The sequence below is a fragment of the Lygodium microphyllum genome, chromosome 17, assembly GCF_053477565.2.
Source record: "Lygodium microphyllum isolate KBCC chromosome 17, Lygodium_microphyllum_v1.1.10, whole genome shotgun sequence".
Lineage (NCBI taxonomy): Eukaryota > Viridiplantae > Streptophyta > Polypodiopsida > Schizaeales > Lygodiaceae > Lygodium > Lygodium microphyllum.
Genome location: NC_141151.1, coordinates 55,017,338 through 55,040,225, shown reverse-complemented (window position 1 = coordinate 55,040,225; position 22,888 = coordinate 55,017,338). Strand labels below are relative to the sequence as shown.

Genomic DNA, 22,888 nt, shown 5'->3' with positions numbered 1-22,888 from the left:
CCAAATCTTCAATTTCATTAGAGGAACTGTCAAACCAGTACAAAACCAGTGCCACAGATTAATCTTTGGAGCATGGAAATTTATATTCCATCTGGATTCTGCACCACTGATAGTGCCTCCAATCGAGCTCCAACCAAGAAATTAGCAAAAGGGAGTGAGTTGCTTCCACTAGCAATACCACAAGGCTGCTGCATCATAGCATTAAGCTACAGTCTAATGTGCAGCTATTCGCTCACATCACGAGCAATATTTTATTGAATTTATTATGGAAACTTCACTTCCCTTACAACAATCTCTGTCCAAGCTTGGACCATACTAAATCACACAGAGGCATGACAATAAAACAAGTATATGCCATCAGTCCAATGCTCTAACATCCTAGTATAAGGCTAATATCTAAAGATCTTTTAAGTTTAAAAATTATAGTACAAGATATCTAGATTTTCTTTTGCAAGTAAAATGTAGCTAATTATATTACTCAGAAGGCTGATTACAATGAAGTGCACGTGCTCAACACACTAGCTAGAGCTGATGCAAATCACAAATCCATCATGTATACAAGTCTCTCAAGGCAGTCTAGGGGGGATGAGGGCAAGAAGCCATGGAGGGGGGTGTATCGCCATCTAGGGCTGCCCGCCTACATCGTGAAGAACAGGTCATGGCCGCCCCAAGTGAGCAGAAAGTGAAGACGGACCTCTTGACAAGCTCGAGACTCGTCCTGCACCTGATCCCAACGGCTGCGGAGGGAGTGGATGATGGAGGTCCAAAGCTATGCCAAAGTCACATATACTGAAAGGCACTCCCCGCCAAAAACCACCTGACAGCATGCCTTCCGAATGTGCCATCCTATAAGACTCCCTATGATCTCCCATACCTCTGAGTGCTCTACTGTGGGATCCAATACTTGGCGGCTGGGTAAAGCCTCCAAGCTGACCACTGCACAAACCCAGCCTTGATGAGAAAAATAGTGTCCTACATCCCGGCCTCATACAAAAGATGACGGCCCTGGCTGACTACCTGCCAGCAAAAAGCCCCCATGAGATACATCCAAGACTGGGTGCCACACGGCGGAGAATATAGCAGGCTCCTGTCCACACAAGTTGTGCCGCCTCGCAAGACCAAAGGCAATGCTTTGGAGTTTCCAAGTGCTACTGTGGGCAGTGCTTGCAACCTCCATCCCGCTACATCTGGGCCAACAAACTCCCAACAACCAGACCCCCATGTGCCAAAAGCCAAAGGAAATACGACACCCTTCTCGGCCTCTAGCTGTCCCACAAGTGATGCCAGAAAGTCCGACAGAAGGCATCTCTAATGTTGTGCTCCGCCCATAGAAACATGAAACGGGGAACGGGAATGGGGAACGGGGACGGGAACGCCAAACCTAGGGAACGGGGACGTGGGAATGGGAACGGCATTTAAAAAATCAAAATTCATGAAGTAAGTAGGAACAGGAACGCCGAACCTAGAGAAGAAAGAGAAGAAAGAGAAAGAAGAGAAAGAAGAAGAAGGAAGAGAAGGAAGAGGTTGGAGGTGGGAGGAGAAAGAAGAGAAAGAAGAAGAAGGAAGAGAGGGAAGAGAAGGAAGAGAAGAAAGAAGAAGAAGGAAGAGAATGAAGGTGGCTGGGGGCAGGATGCAGGCAGGAGCACGACGCGACCGGGCGCAGTCAAGTTTTGCCACGTGGCGTTCCTTGTCCCCTTTCAAACAGGGAACGCAGCAGGAAACGTGTTCCCTGCTGCGTTCCCTGTCTGAAACGGGACAGTAAACATTCCATCATTTGGAAACGCGGTCCATGACGGATACATTCCAGGGACAGCGATTCCACGTGCCGGGGGGCCGTTCCGGCCGTTTCGTGTCACTATGGCTCCGCCCAATATCTGCTATGCAAAGACGCCCAATCCATGTCCTCCTGCATCTGTACATGTCTACCACTCCTCGTTGTGTACTTCAAGAACCTCAAAGGCTTCTTAGCGACCGCAATGGCCGGCCATAGCCACTCTCCAGAGTCCCACTCCAGCTCATCAAGTGGCCTACTCTCCTATATCCAAAGACGCCACTTCCAAAACTCCTCCCAAGGCACATAAGGGTCTAGTCGCCAAGTCTTCCCCTAGAGCCCAACCACACGAATTCTTCTCCAAGAGGCAGGACAACAATCTCCTCATCTTGTTGTCCTCTGTCAAGAACCAACCGCCCCCAATCCTACACAGTGAAGAAAGTCTCGTAGGGGGCACCACCCACTCTACCTACCACCTGTAAGGGGATACCTGCTGGTGAGAATCTAGCAGCCCATACCTTACCAGGCTCCATCGGCTCTTGAATCGGAGGGTCTAGCCACTCCTAAGGGATCGCTAAGTCAATCTCTCTCCTCCTTACCTTAGCTCCTCACTGACAACCTAATGCCCACTACAACACCTCCTAATCCACCATCCTATACACCTCTTGCCACATCCTGATAGTATGAGCCAAGCTAGCCTCCCAACCAACCCATTGGATGTGGGGGCACTCACCGATCTGTATCCTGTCCCGATCTTTGACCTAGGGATTCCGGACCACCAGCTGGCTATCTGTCTCCTCCTGACATCCTGGGGGCCTCTGAACTAGGGCCTTGAGAAGGCCATGCCACACTCGAAGTAAGTTGCAGAGGAAGGAAGATCTGGGTGACGTGATCTGGGCAGTCGTGAAGATCCATCTCAAGGATGGCCTCCATCCACTGCCAAGCCTCGGTCTACACTCCTGGAGACCCTTCTGCAAAAGGACTTTTCAGGTCTGCCCACTTGGTGTGAGACCACGGACCACTAGCTTGCCCAAAAGGGCCAGGCTCTAGAACTCTAGGTCAATGATCCCAAGCCCTCCCTCGGTGGATGATGGTCGCCCACGCCACCTTGGCCCAAGAACCCTTGGAACCGTCTAAGCTAGCCTAGAGAAAATTCCACACTAGGCAACAAAGTTGAACCACACAAGACGAGGAGAAGCACCAACAAAAGGCGGTGTACCAAGCCGTCACTAGGAGGACCTGGTTGACCACCAGGGCTTGACCTGCTAAGGAAAGGCGAACTGTGCTCCAGTAGGTCAGCTTTTGCCTAATAGAGTCATAGCAACCAGAAACGTCAGAAACGTTAAGAAATGACATGTCAAAAACGTGTTTCGTAAGTTCCTTTCAACAGAGGGTAAAATAAGAAACACAGGTTTTTTAATATAGGGATTTTTAATAGTTTTGATTGGGGAAAGAGATTCTAAACCTCTATGGAACTCTCTCTTAAACAAAGAATGGCTAATTGAGCTTGAGTTATAATAGAGTCAATTGAGAATAATACATTATACATTACATATCCATGATCCATTATTGACTTGTAACTTATGTCAAAGTTAGTCTTTGGACCTAGTCTTTGGACCAAGCTATAGTATGGTTAGAACTCAAACATTATGATTCATACATATCATACAAAGAAAATTGAAATTAACATGTAAATAGCCTATCTATAATATGGATTGAGTCAAGTTGCAACATCATGATTCTCATTTCAAAACAAACTAACAAAATGTCAAAATCGAGAATGAATCGTAATATATCATAAATAACTTATAAATGAGACTAAGGTTGTATAATATTCAAATCTCAATACAAAAATAGATACTAGATCGAAAAAGTTCAATAACTAAACAAAATCACAAAAAAAGCAGTCTCTCATCCAAAATCTCGAGCCCTCATGAGTCATTACATATCATCATTATCATGTTTAACATTGCCCAATAGTTTTTGTAAAAAAAAACCATATTTTGAGTCCCAACTCACCAAAAAAATATAAAAAAATAAAAACGCCCACGTTTTTTACTCTCAAAAACGTTTCGTACTTTAAGAAACGTTTCATAAGTTTCAAATTCAAAGAAATGTGTTTCTTAGCTGCTATGAATAGAGTCGAGAACTCGAAGAAATTGTTGGGCAGAAGTGATGTCGAGTCCCACCTGGAACCCTAGATATCGGATGGTCTGTCCCCTGCTCACCCATTTGAACCCCAAGTGGATACCCCACTCCATGCTAGAGTCCAAATCTGTAAGAAAACCAACCGAATTTTGCTAGTTCATTTCACTGGAGTTGCAGTGCAAAATACCTCCTGAGCTAGTCTCACTCTCTCCAACATCAGCTCATTATCCTTTGCATAAAGAGCGGTATCATCTGCGTACTCTAAGTCCAAAAGCTCAATCTCCTTTCTCACCGTAAGTCAAAGGCCACGTAGCCTGCTCACATGTGAGCGGAGGAAGTAGGACATTGCCTTCGCAAAGAGTAAGAAAAGATATAGGGCAAGAGGGCAGCCTTTCCGGACAGATCTCTCTAGCCGAAACTCCTCCCCCCTCTTGCCACCAATGAGAACCCTGCTAGTGGCCGATCTGTATAGTGCAGAAAACCCACTGATCCATGCCTGGGGGAAGCCCAACCTCGCCATGGTGCCCTCTAAGAAGTCCCACTCAACCCTGTTAGAGGCCTTCTCAAAATCCAAAAGTACTGCCAATCCATGACCACTGTGCTTAGCCCACTTGGTCGAGTCGAAGAACATGAAGACATTGTCTAGGACGCTCCTATCATGGACAAAACCTATCTGAGTGTCATGAGTGATGTCTGGAAGCACGGAGCGGAGTTGACTACCGATCATCTTGGCCAGTGTCTTATAGGCCACTAACAACAAGGTGATTGGTCTCCACTGGGACAGCTCCAACTGGTCTCCCCCCTTGGGAAGGAGACTAATAAGACCTGCCAATAAACTCCCTGGCATCATTCCTGAGCTGAAAATCTCCTGAAAGGCCAGTAGTAGAGGGTCCTTCACCACCTCCCAATAGGTAGTGAATAAGGCCTTAGAAAGACCATCCTCTCCCGAGCATTTTTTTCCCATCCTATGCATGGAAGGCCTCAGCTAGCTCCTTCTTTGTGAAGGGGTCTAGGAGGGAGCATCCCATCTCCTCTATGACAAGGGACGGAATGCAATCCTAGACTTTCTGTCTACACCACTATACTTTGGCTGAAACTACCTCTTGTTGAAAACGTTGTCTGTAGAAGCCAGTGGCAATCTCCATCACCTCATCTAGGCTAGAGCGATATCTCCCATACTGATCAGGAAGGCTGCGAATCTCATCTCCTGAGGTGAAGGCTGATGCACCTGAAAAAACTCCTTGCACATCATGTCCCCCTTTCGCACCCATAAGGTTTTTGAGGTACGGAAGGAGAACTCAAAGTGCTTGTCCTCAACAGCGGCGAGGGCTGCCTGTGCGCCATAGTACGAGGGAGTTTCGAAAACAAGGGAAACAGAAACGGAAACAGAAAAAACCGGAGTTTCGGAGCTTCGACCAAATTTTGGAAATGGGGAAACAACATTTCGGATTGTACACTAAAAAAAAATACAGTAATATGTGGGTATGTAAATATATCAATGCCTACAACAACAACATGTATCCAAATTTCATACAAAACTTTGAGTCTTTATGTCATATGATTGAAATCATGATTCATTACACATTTCACGAGTCACGAGTCATGCGTCACGAGTGAAGATTGAGGAGTCAAGACTGAGGACTCAATGGTTGAAACTTAAGACAACTTAACACAATTAAGACTCAATTTTTAAAACTTAAGTCAACAAAATGAATTAGAATTTATGACTCGTGAATAATCTAAATCTAAAGAGCACTGAAAACTGACATCAAGAACAATGGAACAAGAATCAAGATGCATAGTAAGTGGAATCAAGATACAATGATAGTAACTATGTCATGTGAATAATCTGTCAAAACTCCAAAGTCTAGTGAGGCTATGAGTATCAATATCAATGAACAACTGGCAACTCTAGTCTGGACTCTACACTGCTAAACTGACTCATGTATATCACGAGTCATGACTCATGACTCATCTGGACTCCGAGAATCTATGCACCATCTCCTCATCCGACTCCGAGAACCCTAACCGAGAAATTGATGAAGTAGCCTCAGCCTCATCCTCAAACTCTGGCTCTGACTCTACGTGTGATGCATGACCACGTGTGGCCCTCACTCTAACCCTCCTCTGTGCATGAGTCTCATGCACCGGTGCCGATAGCTCCTCATAGAGCATGGAGCAGATATCCCACTCCTGTGGTATCTGCGGAATGTCACGCACCTTCTCTATATCAATCTTGTCTCAACATTCACCTATAAAGGTGAACGATCCAAGCAAATTAGCAATGTCAAGTGTCAAGGACTCAAGGCTAAAAAGTTAATTATACATAATACTAATCATTATCAATTTACATGTGAAGGCTCAAAGGACAGAGCGACCCTCTCAAGAAGCTGGAGATTGCAACGGCAAAACACTAAATGCTCCAGCTAGGCAATTTGTGAGCTTGTTTCTCTTATTTATGTGAAAAAGGGCCCATGTGCTCCAATTCCTTTCAGCAGGCCCTGAACTACAACATTGCGAGAGGACCCGAATGGCAATGCGTTTCTATTCAAATTTAAGTGATTGAGGTTAAGTAATTGGCAATTGCTAATATGCATGCATAATGTAGAAAAATCAACATTTGAGTGGGTAATAGATTATAAAACTTGTTACCTAGGTTGCATTATGCATTAGATAATTAAGATTCAAAATATAAAAGTGACCAGTGATATACCAAAGTAGAAGCACAATTATCGTATTTCTCCCACCAAGAGACAGGCTGAAGCTGTGTCTCTCGAAGCCTAGCTATGGGTCAGTCAAAATGAAGAGAATGATTGCGAAATGCCAGCAAATCATCCTCTATTCTTCTCATCACATCTATATCATCCCCTGTGAGGCGCCTCATATACTCCATGAAACCCTCCTCTAACTCCTCGCTAGGGTACTGCTCCTTGCTACACCAAAGGAGATGTAAGATATATACAAGAGCATGGATTAGTTTATGGAACCAATCCCATCGTGCATTCCACACTGCACGAATCTCATCAACCCTATAGATAAAATAAGTTAAAAACTTAGAAGTTAGAATAATGATCAATCATCAAGGAGTCATTAATACCAAATAATTACATGTGTAAAAGTTAAACAAAAACTTACTTATCTTGGGGCAAAAAGTTGTTGTAAAGCAAGGCCTCGCCAATTTTATCCATATACTCATATAGAAGCCCCAAAGTACTCCCCTCCATATCAAAGATGCGCAATATAGTGTAAATAGGAGTAAGACTTTTCACCAATGCCTCTGCCTCAACCTACCAACTCTCATTTAAAATATTGCGTCTAAAAGCAAGATCCTTTGGAGAGACTCTCTCACTCCATGTGAGCCATTCCTGGCATGTAATGGTCCGTATTAAATTTAGACGGACCCGTATCAACCTCTTCAATACAATAAACATATAAGCAAATCTAGTGGTGGAGGGCTTCAATAGCTCAAGTGTGCTATTGGCTCAAAACATGCTTGTGACAGATGGCCTTTTATTCACAAATCTTACCGTGCTTGTTGCCGTCTTAAAAATGTCATCCACCCAAGATATTTGCCCAACATCTTCAATAAGCAAGTCAAGGCAATGGAATACATATGGATTCCATACTATGCTAGGAAACTCCTCCTTAAGCATACGTTCCATAGACACATTATTGCTTCCATTATCTGTCACCACCTGCACCACATTTTGGACTCCTATGTCCATGATGACCTATCGCATGTGCTCCCAAATAAAAGCTCTTGTGATGGTAAGACCTGAGGCAAAGGCATCGATGGCCTTAATAAACATGGTATCTTTATATGAAGACACCAAAACATTGTAAACATTCCTTCGGTGCATATCTGACCATCCATCGCATAATATTGTGCATCCATATTTCACCCATGTCTCCTTCAAGGGCTCCAATTGAGCCTCTATGAATACTTTCTCCTTTCAAGCTCCCGTGTGCGTAATGCATTTGCGAATGGGTCTTCCCACTCACACCCTATATGGCTTACTGCCCTGATTGTCTTCTTCCATTGATGTGTAGTGGCCACATTGAAAGGAATAGCACACCGAATAAATAAGTGTGTGAGTTCCCTAGTTGCCTCCATAATTACCTATCTCTGAAGTCCTGCATGGACACTTGTACCATGCAAGGAGCCCTTTTTCCACCACCACTAGAATATGGCAACAGGGTCCTTTTTGCACTTGACCCGATATGGATATGGATGCACTTCTTTTTTATGGACTACTGGCACCTCCAATTTGGCTAGCACCACTAGGCCCACTAGCCTCTCTTTGCCCCACTTGTGCTTCATTAGCCCGATGTGGTGTTGATTCATCCTCTTCTAGCTCAATACCCATACGCTTTCGGCGCCAAAGATGGAGACTTACTGTTATTCCTGCCGGCACATTTACGCAAGGCCCGATATCTTTGTTGGGAACACATGCCAAGTGGTCTTTCACGCGTGTTACACTCGCCGATTTCTCCAATCCACAATAGTTGTACTGCCACTTCTTTGATCCGTCAGAGCCCTTGTATCCCTTGATTGGAGTGACGTGCCTCCAATATGGGTCCTGGCGCCATGATGTGATTAGCCTTTAGAACCTAGGCAATGGATTAAAGGACGAGGAGAAGAAGAAGAAGAAGAAGAAGAAGAAAGAAGAAGGGAAAGAAGAGAGAAGAAAGAAGAAGAAGGAGAAGGAGAAGAAGAAGGAGAAGAAGAAGAAGAAGAAGAAAAAAAAAAAGAATAACAAGGAGAAGAAGAAGAGCTTAGAGGAAGAGGAAAAGGAAGAGGAAGAGAAAGAGAAAGAGGAGGCAGGAGCTTGAGGCAAGAGCTGCAGGTCTAAAGAGAAGGAGGTGAGAGCTGCTGGAGTGTGCCGCGCGCGTGAGTCATGAAGGTGAACGAATCGAATCCCGGCGCTAGATAACCACTCCGAAACGGGCCACAGAATCCTGAAACGGCAGTCTCCGGCCGTTTCCATCACGGTCCAAAACGGCCAATCTGTTTTGGCGCTCCAAAACGACGTTTCAGGATAATATGTCGTGGGCGCACCTCCTGCGTGTGGAGAGTGGAATCCCTTGTGCCTCTTGGAGTAGTCTCTGAGTGGCTGCTAGGTCTCCCTAGAGTGCTCTCTCTTCCTCCCAACCCTGCTACCTTGCCTGTAGGGCTGCCTGCTCACAGATCCTACTCGACTCGACTCGACTAAGATCTCTGCAACCTCCTTTGCGATCCGGTCCCCCTTGGCCCACTCCCTAGTCCAGAGATGCTCAATTTGCCTCCTTACCTCCTCCCTCCTATAGATCGAGTCAAGGATCTGGCAAGATCCAATGTCAAGGGCTGAAGCGGGAGCATCAAGCGTAAGCAGAACCGGGCAGTGAGCAGACAAAGTGGTGCCAGCCAACAGCCCTACCTAGCCTTCCCTAGAGCACCCCCACTCTCCCACATAGAACCGGTCCATCTGCTCCAAAAGAGCTCCGCTTAGCCGCCTGTATCCCCAAGACAAGTCCAACGACCTCTCCCTCATGTGAAAAGCTAGGTCCCGCCAAGCATCAAATGTTCCTACTACGAGGAGGAAGACCTCCCATGCCTCCAGCTCCTCCCCTACCATACCCTGGTAATCTTTGCCTCTACCTTGCTGGACCTCTAAGGCCTCCAGGTTGTTGAAGTCTCCTCCAACAATCCAAGAGTCCACCTCTGGAAGTCCTGCTGCAATCTCCATCGAGAACCTGCTACGTGCCCTAACCTCAGTAGGAGCATAAACATTGAGGACTCCAAGGCATGCGTCCCCCAAATCCAGTCTGATCCATAGGACCCCCCCTACCACAATCGTCCCGTGGTCTCACACATAGGCGGTAAGGCTCAAGCCAATAGAGGTGCATACACCTTCACTCCTGCCGTGGGCACTGATGGAGTACTCCTAGTAGGTGTGTGAGCTGCTTGGAAGTACCTTCCCCACTTGATGGGCCTAGGAGGGTGTGAGCTTATGCTCCTGAAGAAAATGTCGATCCGTCCGGCAAGGGCAAGCTAGAGCTCCTACCGAACAATCAATTTCCTGAAACCACGTGCCCCACTGTAGTGTAAGCTGCTCACGTATCAAGATGCTAGGTGTAGACTCATGGGGAAACCTGTGACTGACCGAACTTGGGTGTGGAAGCTGCTAATGAAGAAGAAGAGCTATGGGGCATACGAATGCGCTTGGCCGCAGGCTTGGAGGGTGAACTCCATTCCCCCATGGTGGCTCTCGAGCGACCATGGGGATGATAGATGCTCCAGGCAGTACAACCATGGCGTCCATCAGCCAAGCTGAGAGACATGACTCTGTGCACTGGTAGAAGCGGGCAGCCTGTGTAAGGGGCCACTCGATTACATCCATCGATGAGCTCTATTGGGTAGGGGCTTGAAAAATAATGCTTGGATGTGGGACCTCGGCTCCAACCCACCAATTATTGGCATGGGACCCGAGGTGGTTGCTAAACCCTATTTTTTGCTATAAATTAGGGTTTATAGTAGAAATACTTTGTTGATTGTAAACAAAAGAGTGAGTTGAAAAAAGAGAGATTTTTGCTTTTTATGTTGAGGAAATGCTCAAATTTGTTGTTGTCTTGCTGGAAATGGCTGAATGACTATAGCCTTGCACTTTGCCAAGCACGATGACCTTGATGACTTAGTCCATGACCGAGGGGCCCATACCATGGTCAAATTAGAGCCATCATTGCGAGGCATAGGAGACTCACCCTTTGACACATTGGTAGAGTGGCTCGAGTCAACGCTGAAATGTGTCTAAGACATTGGATTTTCTCTTTATGGGATAAGCCCAAACCTTACGTGAGTAATCATCTATGAAAGTAACAAAGTACTTTGCCCCGCCAAGTGACTGACAGGGCATGGGTCCACGTACATCTGAGTGCACAAGAGCCAAGGGCTCACCCAAGTTTCTTGAGATTGAGGCAGGCAGACACTCTTTCATGCAGTAGGTTATTGTGACAAGGCAACCTGGTCAGTGCCTGTGATGCCATGACTTTGGGCATCAGGCAACAAATTGCATGTGTTTCGGAGCCAAGGCGGCTCAACTGGCAGACCCGCAGGTGGATACTTATAGTTTTATACAGGTCCAGCAATGACAGAGAAGGAAACGGCAAAGGGGGCCTCACCAAGACCCCTCAAACACAACCACGGCAGCTAAGAGCAGGAGGGCAGGCAACGGGCCCCTGTTAGAGCAACCCGCAGTAGCCCCTCGCCCGTCCCACCCAACAAGATCACAAGCCTCCATCCCTACCACCCACTGAGGCGTCACAACCCACCCCACCCGAGATCCCCCAACCCCCATGTCCACCCCCACCTCATGGATTGCCTCTTGACCCTATCCCACAACCCCCCCCTTCCAGGGCCACTCGCCCCCCCTCACACCCGCCACATACTTGTGATCACCCCACTATCCCTCACTCTTCCTCTTCCCCACCATCTCCCCTGCCAACCAGTCCCCCCTAATCCTCACCCAGTACATATATCCCCCCCCCCCCCCCCCCCCCTTCCACAAGGGGTGACAAGTCTCACACACCCATATCTTCTCCTTGCCACAGCCCAATCCCGCCCCCTCCCCACACAGCCACTAGCTCATCTAGCCCAACTGCCCGTCACACTTTCCCTCATCCGGCACAATTGCTCCCACAGGAGTTTTTCCGCTGTGGTCCATGGTTCTATTTGAGAGTTGCGGAGCGCGTAGAGTTTCCACTACCTCTGGAGGTGGGGATCTTCCTGGTCCGCAAGTCAAGGAGCGGCAAGGTCCATTTACTAGCACCACCGGATGGACCAAATTATGCTTTCTTCTTTCAAAACTCTCTTTCACGATACTGGACGTTTACACAGATAGAGGAGGAATTAAGAGTCCTAGTTGCAGACCACATCTCCCAGTGGATGGGTGAAGGAGGGCTAGCACTCTTTTCCCAGCAGTGGCCACTGAAGACTTAGTACTTCGAATCAACAGCTGGAATTCAAGGATTTGCCAAAGCTTTCAAGAAGCCAAACATCCCAATTGGATTTGGGATAAGATTTGACCAGCCAAGGGTCAATTGACAATCCTCTATTAGATTAAGGGGCAAATTAGATTGAAGGCTTGCTGGTCCTTTTTTACAGCAAGAGACATTGGATATGGAAGAAGATTAGAGCCAAATCTCAATGTACTTCATCCAATTTCCATAGAAGCTAAAGAAATACCACAGAGGCGCCAATTTTGGGGCCAACTTGGAATCCACTGGCCAAGATTGATAGGTAACATTTGTATTTCAGTTTATGTGAATTTTATGCTTGCTCTAATCAGTGCTTAATCAGGTTATTTACCACTCTATCCAAGAAGGAAGGTTGGTTTCACACTTCATGCCAACGCAGCTCCACATCCATCATCTCAACCTTATATCTACCAGGGATAAGGTTTTTCTTTTAATAACCTTAATCAATTGAAGTTATAAACCTTATAAGAAAATCAAGGGGATTTAAAAGCATTTTGTTGTTAGCAGTCATATTTGTCATGCACTGTCATCTCCTGCTTGTGAGCCTCAATCTAAGTCAGATGGGGACATTAGGAGCTCTGACATTCGATCTACCATGTGTTTTAATGGAGGCGGTAGCTCTATTTAGTGTGTGCATTTCTTTTTCAATCAGATTTTAGGGTGTGTTCATACTAGCTGATTATTTACCAGCACATTGCATTTCTTTTTTATTGACTTTAGTCTGCATCATACTGTCCAAACTGGTGCAATCAGCATTTACAAGGACAATCAGCATATTTCCCTATTTTTTATGCAGTTGGCCAGTATTCATGGCCCCTAGAAGAGCATATTGGCCAGTTTTGGGCTGGTACTGCTATTCATATGCAACGCCCAAAATTAGCAGATCATTCTCTCTTACAAGCTTCCCACATGCTCCAACATCCAGGTCATTCCTCTATCTACTAGTGCTGCCTTCCATCATCAGCGTGATCTAGTACCCTCACTCACACCTTGGGCTATGTGCAAGGACTGATCAGTCCTCCTTTGTATTCGGCTTTCATTTAGTTCAGTGCACATCTTCTCCTTCCATTCTCTTCCATCCAAAAAAATATATTATATTTAAAAAATAATGCTAAAATTAAATATTAAAAATTAGTTTAAAAATCTGATGATTGAAATTAGATAGAGGCCATGTGCATGTATGCATTAAGACCTTTCCATCACTTATTCAATAATTGTGTGGGGCCCTCTACCCAAATTTTCATCCAAAAGGAGTTGTATTTCATTTTATTTCCTTTCTTTCTAATTCACAAAGGAGTTATGGTTTTGGTGAGATTGTAACCACTTTACACATGACCTCTGAGTTGATCCAAAAAGCTATACCTACGTACACAGTCTCTAGTCATGTGCCCAATGCCTTTGAGCCACACTGGGTTTTGATCAGCCTCTATGCAATGCACATGCACCTCTAGACCATGTCATACTTCACGTCCGTAAGCTTTTCGATAGACCATGCCATGACCGTCCTCATGTTGCATTTCTCTTGTTTACATATATCCTTTCCAGATTCAATTTACAGCTATAGACATTGCCTCTTTGAGGTAAGGCCTTCTCATTTTTCTTTTTCCTCTATTTTATGTTACAGGTTTAGTCACCCATAACCCGAAGGAGGAATTGTTAGTTTTATTTATCCCTATGTGTAAACACACATTAGTATGTATAAAAGTGTGTATTTAGGTGTGAACACCTTTTACACCACTTAGTATTAAACAAGGGTCAAAGGGTTAGGTACACACCTTAGCCTATATATTCAAGCCTTATCAATTATACTTTCATATCAATCAATCAATCATTTTCATTCTGCTTCACCTTGTGTACTTGTGAGAGTTTTCTCTCTCTTTCTCTTCTCTCCATGGAGTTCCATTCACCATTTTCCTATTATCCTCACTTGCAAAGCTCCATACCAACAATCACTGGAACATGATGCATTCACCATTGCATGCAACAAGTTTTGTTTTGCATCCTTGATGGTGAAGGAAAAACCAAGAGAGTAATGAAGAGGTGAATAATGGATGGATGGAGATAGTGCAGCCGTACACAAAGTATGATTTGGACCTAGAAGGTGTGATCATAGATAAGCTTGATGTATATGAATTTCAATATGGTTCCTTTTCACATACCATTGCAAAGAAGAAAAAGCATACGCCTTCCTATGAAATTGTGGGAAACTTTTGGTGCTAGCACTGTTGAGCTGAAACGCACTTTACAGCTGATTAACATATTCAAACAACCCCAAAACACGCTTAATAAATGTAAAACGAAAATTTGATGTGTCGTTCGAGAGAGTTTCAGTGGTCCCCCAAAACCCTAATTTTTGGGGTACCCTTCAACATCTATGAATAGACAAGCTGCCCACCATTTAGTCTCATCCATTTGTGCACGTTTATCACTCTACCATGCAAATTTCAACCATCAACCACCTACCATTTGCTGTCCAACCATCACCAACTACAGCCCATCACTATCCATCCCTAGACAGCCTGTTTTTAGCCACCGCCCTGTTGTTTGGAGGTCTCCATCGCTGTGTCATCATAGCACCTAATTAGCTTGCGTTTTCAACATCTAGTGCCAGAGAAGAGGCTGCTATCATCTCTCCCACCACGTGACTGATGTAGCACCTATGTTTCCAGCAGGCCGTCTACATCAACAAACGCCTCTCTTATTGTCGCCTTAGTTCCCTGACACTAGTGATCAGCGTTTGGTGTTTCTCACACTCCGACTAGTGTTCACAGCACTTGGGACCCATCTCTGGTGGACCTCACTCTCCGATACTGCATTGCTTTTCCCTTGGTCATTCTGTACACTCTTACATTCATTTATAACATTCATTCACATCAAAGTTTATTCTCTCTCTATTTGTCTCTATGTTTGAGTTTTGAGTTTTTGCATTTTACGTTTAGGGTTGAGTTTTGCTTGTCTCTGTCTAAGTCTTTGTATTTCAGTTTTGGTTGTACATGTTGTGTTTCCTCAATGCAAACCCTAGCATATCTTCACATGGTATCAATGCCCGTGCTCTTCTAAAGACTATCTTGTGGTGATTATGAAGACTAGTCTTTGTGCAAGACTCACATGCAACTTGATTCTAATTCATAATGTTTCATGCACCTTCTTCTTCGGATCCTATGATGCCCTATCAGGCTTCTCCATCATTGGAGGCTCTGAGAAGGTATTATGGTCTCAAGGAGGAGATGAACACACCTTCATCTTTACCATCTTCTTCTTCTCGTTTTGGTCATTTAGTTTACACTCCAACGAGTGCTACTACTCCGTCTAGACCGATTGGTGAGAGTGTCTATCTCTCTAATTTTGAAGGGACCACAACATTCAGTGCATCTCGCCATCCATCTCCTTTATCTTAGTCGGGTATTATGTCAAGTTCACATAACCCTTTTGAGTCGTATGAGCCAAAACCCGCTCTTATTTCTCCTTTTGATATGCAGGAGCCGGATGGTTTTCAATATGTTAACTTTAATAGAGGAGGCTCTCGAAGTAGATACCCTTCATCAAGTATGTCTCTATCATCTATTTCATTTGAGCAGGTAAACCACACTTCTCAACTCCCTCCCATCCCACCACTATCTTCTCCACATTCTGATCTACTCACATCTTCATTCCAAAATCTTGGATTACATTCCACTTCTGCTCAAAGCACACTAGGGATTGAATGTTCCATCTCTACTCCTAACACCTTCTCATTCTCCCTTCCACCATCTACCTACCCTCCACTCACTCTACCCCTCGGTAAATCATTAGAGGGAATGCCACCCTTTAACACTGTACCTTTCACCTACCCCAACTTTACCACATCCTTCCACTCTGGGACACTTGTGATGGACATTCCCCTCACTACCCCCAAACACTCACAGACCCCCTACATGACCTTTCAAATGCGAGGATATCCATCCTCTGCTTATGGACTATCGTCCCACATCCCTTGGATCACTCCTACGCAAGGATTTCCATCCTCTACTCCCCATGTCCCTATCCCTCCACGATGGGCTCCGCAAGCGGTTACCATGCCCATTCGCCGATGCCCACATTTGGATCTACTATGCATGGTGGGCACTCTGGGATTACTTCCCAAGTGTACTCCACTCTATCTCCCTATCCACCCTACCCCCATAACACACCTTCTCCATCTCTTAGCACTACCACTCCTATTGCAATGGCCAAGAATGCCCTCACAAATAAGACTCGTTTTAACGAGTCGAATTTCACCACTTGATCAAACTTCATGCAGCAAGTGCTTGAATCTTAGGGACTTTGGGATCTTATCGTTGCTACATGCTGGATCCTCAATTAGCTCACCTTGATCACATCTGTCGATGGAGAGCTCGCATCCACAGTCAATGTTGAGTTAATATAGAAGTTACTTCCTAAGTTTCACTCTCAATTATAGCATTTTCCCCTCGCATCTGAGCATTGGAGTCATCTCATGGACCGCTATGCGGCTCAAGATCGCACTCGATGTATCAATCTTGATTTTGAGCTTTAGGAGTTTTCCATTAAGGGGATAGTTTGAAAGTCAAGTTGGTTGAATAGCGGCGGCTACTCACCGAGTTTGCTACTATTGGCTCCCCAAAGCATAGAAACAGGGAACGCCTGTTCCAGACCTTAGAAAGGGATTAACGCGTTCCAACATGTGTCTACCAACGAAACGCCCATGGAACATTCCTGCCCGTTCCAAGCCCTGTTCCTACCCTTTCCAACCCCGTTCTGGGCCATTCCAGCAGTTGTTCCCTGTTTGGAACAGCCGTTCCCTGGAATCGGACTACACTGTCCCCAAATTTGGGGCATTTCAGATCATGGATTGCCCCAAATTTGGGGCTTTTTCAGCAAGGATTTGGAGCATTGGTCTTGGTTGCAATGTCCCCAATTTTAGGGCATTTCAGATCAAGCATTACCCCAAATTTGGGGCTTTTTGAGCAAGGATTTGGAGCATGGAATTGGCTACAATGTCCCTAAAAGGATTGCCCAAAATTTGGGGCTTTTTCAGCAAAGATGTGGGGCATTGGACTTGGCTGCAATGTCCCCAATTTTGGGGTATTTCAGATCAAGCATTGCCCCAAATTTGGGGCTTTTTCAGCAAGGATTTGGGGCATGGCATTGGCTGCAATGTCCCCAAATTTGGGGCTTTTCCAATGTGTTGACTGAATTTTATCTATCTATCTATCTACACACACACACACACACACACACACACACACACACACATACATCCTAAGCATTCCCCCCGTTCCGGGGGGTTCCGTTCCCCGTTCTTGGTAACTATGCCCCAAAGTCAAATGACACTCAAGTCATGTTCTTCTTGAACAAGTTGCCCAACAAATACTTTCTTTTTATCCAACACATTATCTCACTGTCTAGATTATCGACCTTCTACGAGTTGGAGTGTCAGTTCTTATGTTACACAAGGCTACATGATCAAGTCCACAAGAAGTCCTCCACACACATCCATTCAAAGGGGCGAGGGTGGGTTGCCTCTTCTTTAGGAGGAAAAACCAACAACAATGGCAAGAACTTGTAAGATGTAAAGGCAAGCCAAAACAAGGATGACACCACTTCCTCCAACGGAAACAAATAAACACGACCCCTTCTGCAGCAAATTCCTAAGAAAAATAGGTTTTGCATACACTGTTAGAGGTCGGGCCATATGGACAAGGAGTGTCGTACCAAGGCCCAAGGTCTTCCTCCTAGAAAACCACAGCAGACTGCTACAACTATCTCCACTCTGGCTGGCCAGTCCAATGGGGCTGCGCCTCCCACTGCTGTACCATATGCTCCATCTTCCTTGGTGGCTATTGGACACGTGGCACACGGACACCCTCAGCAATCTATCTCCTTCACTACTACTGAAGGATTGGTTGATTGGTCTACTAGTGGCTCACCTATTGCACTTTACGCATCCATTCCTAGAACATCCACTACACCTTCTAAAACCACTTCCCCACCTTGCGTACACGATGGTAGCCACACACTTAGCCTTTCCCTTTTTTAACACTTTTGCTATATACTTACATACCCATTGCATTGCACTCAACGTTGCTTTCTTTTATTTTCAATTTTGTTTTCTGGAGCATCTCACTACTCACCTCTGTGAATGCAAATTTTTTATCTCTTGTAGGGTTTTGTATTACAATGTAGGGCTAACATGCAACCTTGCACAAGTCCTTCCTTAGTTGGAGAGAGGAGATGCCCGCCATTCCTTTCATGGTTCCATCAACTTAAAGTTTTGCTCTTTTACCAGCATCAAACTCGTTTTTGCAGGTTTCGAGAGCCATATCTCTGCTGCCCATACCTCGTCCGCGGAGGACATCACGATCAGAGCTTCCCACAGCCATCTACTACCATTTGGCACTTAATTCCAGGCTTTGCCCACATCCTGCAGCTATCACCTTCACCCTACAACTACCTCCTGGTACCCTGGAGCTATGCCTACTTGCAGATCCTTGCGTTTATTGTTGTTGCACTCAGCAAGACCTGTCACCATCTACCAGACACTGTCGCCATCATCTACAATCTATATTTGCTTCCGGCTGTTGCACAATTTTTCTCTCTCCTCAGGTACATGCGTTTTTAGTCTTTCTCTCTCTTGCACTACCATTTACATCAGATCCAGCCTTCCCTAGCTACGTTTACTGGAGTTTGACACACGGAAGCTGCTTTCCTGCGTTTCAAGATCTGTTCGGAGTACGACACATTCTCCAGCTCATAACCTTTCCCTTGATCCCAGAGGGATGAAAGTTCGAGGTTTAATATTCATTGCATAGTGTCTTTGTTGCATGAGCACAATATATTTAATAGTCATTCACTTCATAATTTATTATGTTCACTGTCTCTGAGAATCTCCACTACTGAATGGCCATCCACAAGTGGAACCTAGCTTGGATTACACATCACTTCCACAATATATATTTTCTTCAATGCTAGGTATGAACCCTATTATTTCAGATTCTATGACAACTAATTTTGTATTTTCTATCGGATTGAGGGATGCTCATCAAGAAGGGACTCCTCAAAACAACCTTTGATTTGTTAGTAATGAGGAAGACAAATATTTCTTTATAAACTCAAAACTAGGTAAGAAATTGAAAGAAGAACTTGTAAGTATTCTATCCCTTCCCTTTCCTTCAAATGATTTTATTTCTCATGGTCAATTTGGAGTAGGTGCATCTTCATCTAATGCATTTAATGGACAAAAGGAACCAACCATGTTTTCCACAACAACATCCATCACAAATCCATTTGGGCTCCCACCCATCCCTCCCTTATCTTCCACTGCACCTTCCTTTCCACTTTCATTAAGTGCATCCTATTATCCACCACACACCACACTAGGGGGTTCTGCATATTTAGGTACAGCCTTTAGGACTTCTACACACCCATTTCTGGGTAGTGTACCTGTGACGAAGGCTCGACCTCCCACACACATACTTTCAAGCTATCCCTCTGGGAGTGCATCCAAGACATACTCGAGTGTGGATCATTTGGTACCCCAATTTGCCTCTATGGTACTACCTAGTGAACCATCCACTCATTATGTTGTGCCCTAGCCGACATTCGAAAAGGGCTATCATGTCCACTACCTCCACCTCCACTTATGGTATCGTATGGACCTATGTCCATTTCGATGTCTTCACAACAATCAATACCCATTGGACTTCAACAGCCTATTTCTACCTATCCACCTTTACCTTCTCTTTCTTCTTATCTACCACCACCACCACCACCAACTTATCCTTCACCTTACCCCACTTATCTATCTTCACAAAAACCTCATGGTTCTAGCTCCTCATCCACTAACCATGCTTTTAATGACAAGACTCCTTTCAACGAGTCAAACTACACCACTTGGTCAAATTTGATGAGGCATGTCTTAGACTCATAGTTGCCTTCGTACGTTGTACGGACAAGTTTGTACAATACAAACCGTACGGTACCGTATGATGCGTATCCATACGAATTCGTACGCCTTTTTGGGCCTATTTGGGCCACATCGCTTGCGTGTCATCAATCCCACGTCACACGTTTTCTGCACCCCCGCTTTTACTGCACCTTCAAGAGTGGCACTTTTTGGGGGGTGGGAAGCCTTGGATACCTCACCCCACCCCCTTTTCCAGCCATGCACTCCCCTCCCTAGCCCTCTTCGGATTCCTGCCAACCCTCTCTTTGACCATTGACCCCTCTTTGACTCTTTGAACTTTGACCCTTCTCTCATCTACAAAAGGTGCTCCTCTCCTCCATGGTTCCACACCAATCCAACAAGCACTTGTGACTTACCATTCTCATCTACCTCTCTTGGATCTTGATTCTTGAATGGACTTATGCTTTGTCATTCTCAAATCTCACCTCAAGAGTTCGAGGTTCAGTATTCACTGCATACTATGTTTGTTGCGTGAGCATTGTATTTTCAGTAGTCATTTACTTCATTATTTATTGTGTTCATTGTCTTTGAGTTACCCTAACCCTAGTTGTGTTGTGTGTTTATCAGTCTATGCTTTGTCATGCGATTGGTTTTGTGTTTTCTCTATTTAGAGCATTTCTTCACATGATATCAGAGCTAGGTACTCTTTGAGAAACATTGGCCTTTGATTGAAAAGCTCATCTGGAAAAGTACGAACAACAAAAGAATCAAATGACCTTGAATGCATTCACAACACAGCTCCAGTCTACACAATCAAACATGGATAGAAACGATCAGGCCTTCCAACTTGCTTCTGCTCGATCTGACATGGGCGGAGAACCTTCAAACTACCACGGAGTCCATAGACCATATCAGATTTCTGCCATTGAGTATGATCACATCCTTATGCATAGGACTCAACGGGAGGTTGATGGTAAGCTTGAGTTCTCTCCTTTGGATTCCATGCATAGAACTAATGATCTTGCACGACCTTCTGAATCTCCACTACAAAATGGCTATCCGCAAGTAGAACCTAGCTCAGATTACACATCACTTCCACAATACATCTTTTCTCCAATGCCACGTACAAACCCTATTATTTTAGATTCTATGCCAACTAATTCTATATTTTCTATTGGATCGAGGGATGCTTACCAAGAAGGGACTCTTCAAAATAACCTTTGGTTTTTGAGTAATGGGCAAGACAAGTATTTCTTTATGAACTCAAAACTAGGTAAGAAACTGAAAGAAGAACTTGTACGTATTCTGTCCCTTCCTTTTCCTTCAAATGATTTTATTTCTCATGGTCAATTAGGAGTAGGTGCATCTTCATCTAATGCATTTAATGGACAAAAGGAATCGACCATATTTCCCACAACATCTATCACAAATCCATTTGGGCTCCTACCCATCCCTCCCTCATCTTCCCTTGCCCCTTCCTTTCCACTTCCATTAAGTGCATCCTATTATCCACCATACACCACACAAGGGGGATCTGCACATTTAGGCACGGCCTTTAAGACCTCTACACACCCATTTCCGAGTAGTGTACCTGTGATAAAGGCTCCACCTCCCACACACACATACGTTCGAGTTATCCCTTTGGGACTGCATAACAAATATACTCGAGAGTGGATCATTTGGTACCGCAATTTGCCTCTATGGCACTACCTAGTGGACCATCCAATCATTTTATGTTGTGCCCCAGTGGACATTTGGATAGGGCTATCATGTCCCACTAACTCCACCTCTGCCTACAATATTGTATGGACCTATGTCCATTTCGGTATCTCTGCAGTAATCAGCACTCATTGGACATCAACAGTCTATTTCTACCTATCTATCTTTACCTTCTCTTCCTTCTTATCCACCACCACTACCAACTTATCCTCCACCTTATCCCACTTATTTATCTTGACAAACACCTCATGGTTCTAGCTCCTCATCCGCCAACCATGCTTTTAATGACAAGACTCCTTTCAACGGGTCAAACTACACCACTTGGTCAAATTTGATGAGGCATGTCTTAGACTCTCAAAACCTACAGGATTTAGTGTGTGCATTGGAACCTAAACTTAATCTCCCACTTGTTCCATATGAGGTTGTCTGCTCATGGAAGGCTTGTAATACCTCGGCCACTATCAAGCTTATGTAGAGCTTATTGTTGACCTAAAAATGCATTAGCCTGACTTAAACAGCCCCAAAACACGCTTAATTAATGAAAAAAACAACTTATTTTAAAAAGACATGGGATCCTAGAGAGTTACTTTGTCCCACATGCAAAACCCTGATTTGGATATCCCAAACTTTCTATTAATAGGTATGGAGCCCACCACTCTCCCTAATCTCGTTTTTGCAAGTTTCACGAGCCATATCTCTACTGCCCACACCTCATTTGCAAAGAACATTGTAGTTGAGCTTCCCACATCCCTCTGCTACCATCCGGCGCCTAATTTCAGCCTCCATCTCCTTAATCCATTGCTAGCAATTGTATCTAGAGGCTCTTCTATTGTTGCTGGACTGCCCTTGCTTAACTATCTATTGTTCTTACCCATCGGCCAACTGCACACACCTTTTTGGAGGTTGCATTTACAATCTCGAGTTGCCACCCTGACTTTCTCTCTTCTCTATCTATATAATTTGCATCCAATAGCTATCGTCCAATTTTGTCTCTCCTCGAGTACCCCTATTTTGAGTCTTTCTCTCTCCTGCACTGCCATCTATATCAGATTCAGCCTTCCCTAGCTACATTTCCTGGAGTTCAACACATGGAGACTGCCTTGCTTCGTTTTGGGATCCATTCAAAGTAGGACACATTCTACAATTCATAGCATCTCTCTTGACCCCAAAGATACGAGCGTTCGAGGTTCAGTATTCACTGCGTAGTATGTTTGTTGCACTTCATTATTTATTGTGTGCACTATCTCTGAGTTACCCTTACCCTAGCTGCGTTTTGTATTTATCAATCTGTGCTTTGTCGTGCAATTGGTTTTGTGTTTTCTGCATTTAGAGCA

The 22,888-nt window shown here is 44.8% G+C and overlaps 1 protein-coding gene across 5 annotated transcripts in view; it reads right to left on the bottom strand.

The window, feature by feature from the left end:
- LOC148021902 (EH domain-containing protein 1-like) overlaps positions 1–22,888 on the bottom strand; it is a 109,032-nt gene that overhangs the window by 50,262 nt on the left and 35,882 nt on the right. The window lies entirely within an intron of this gene.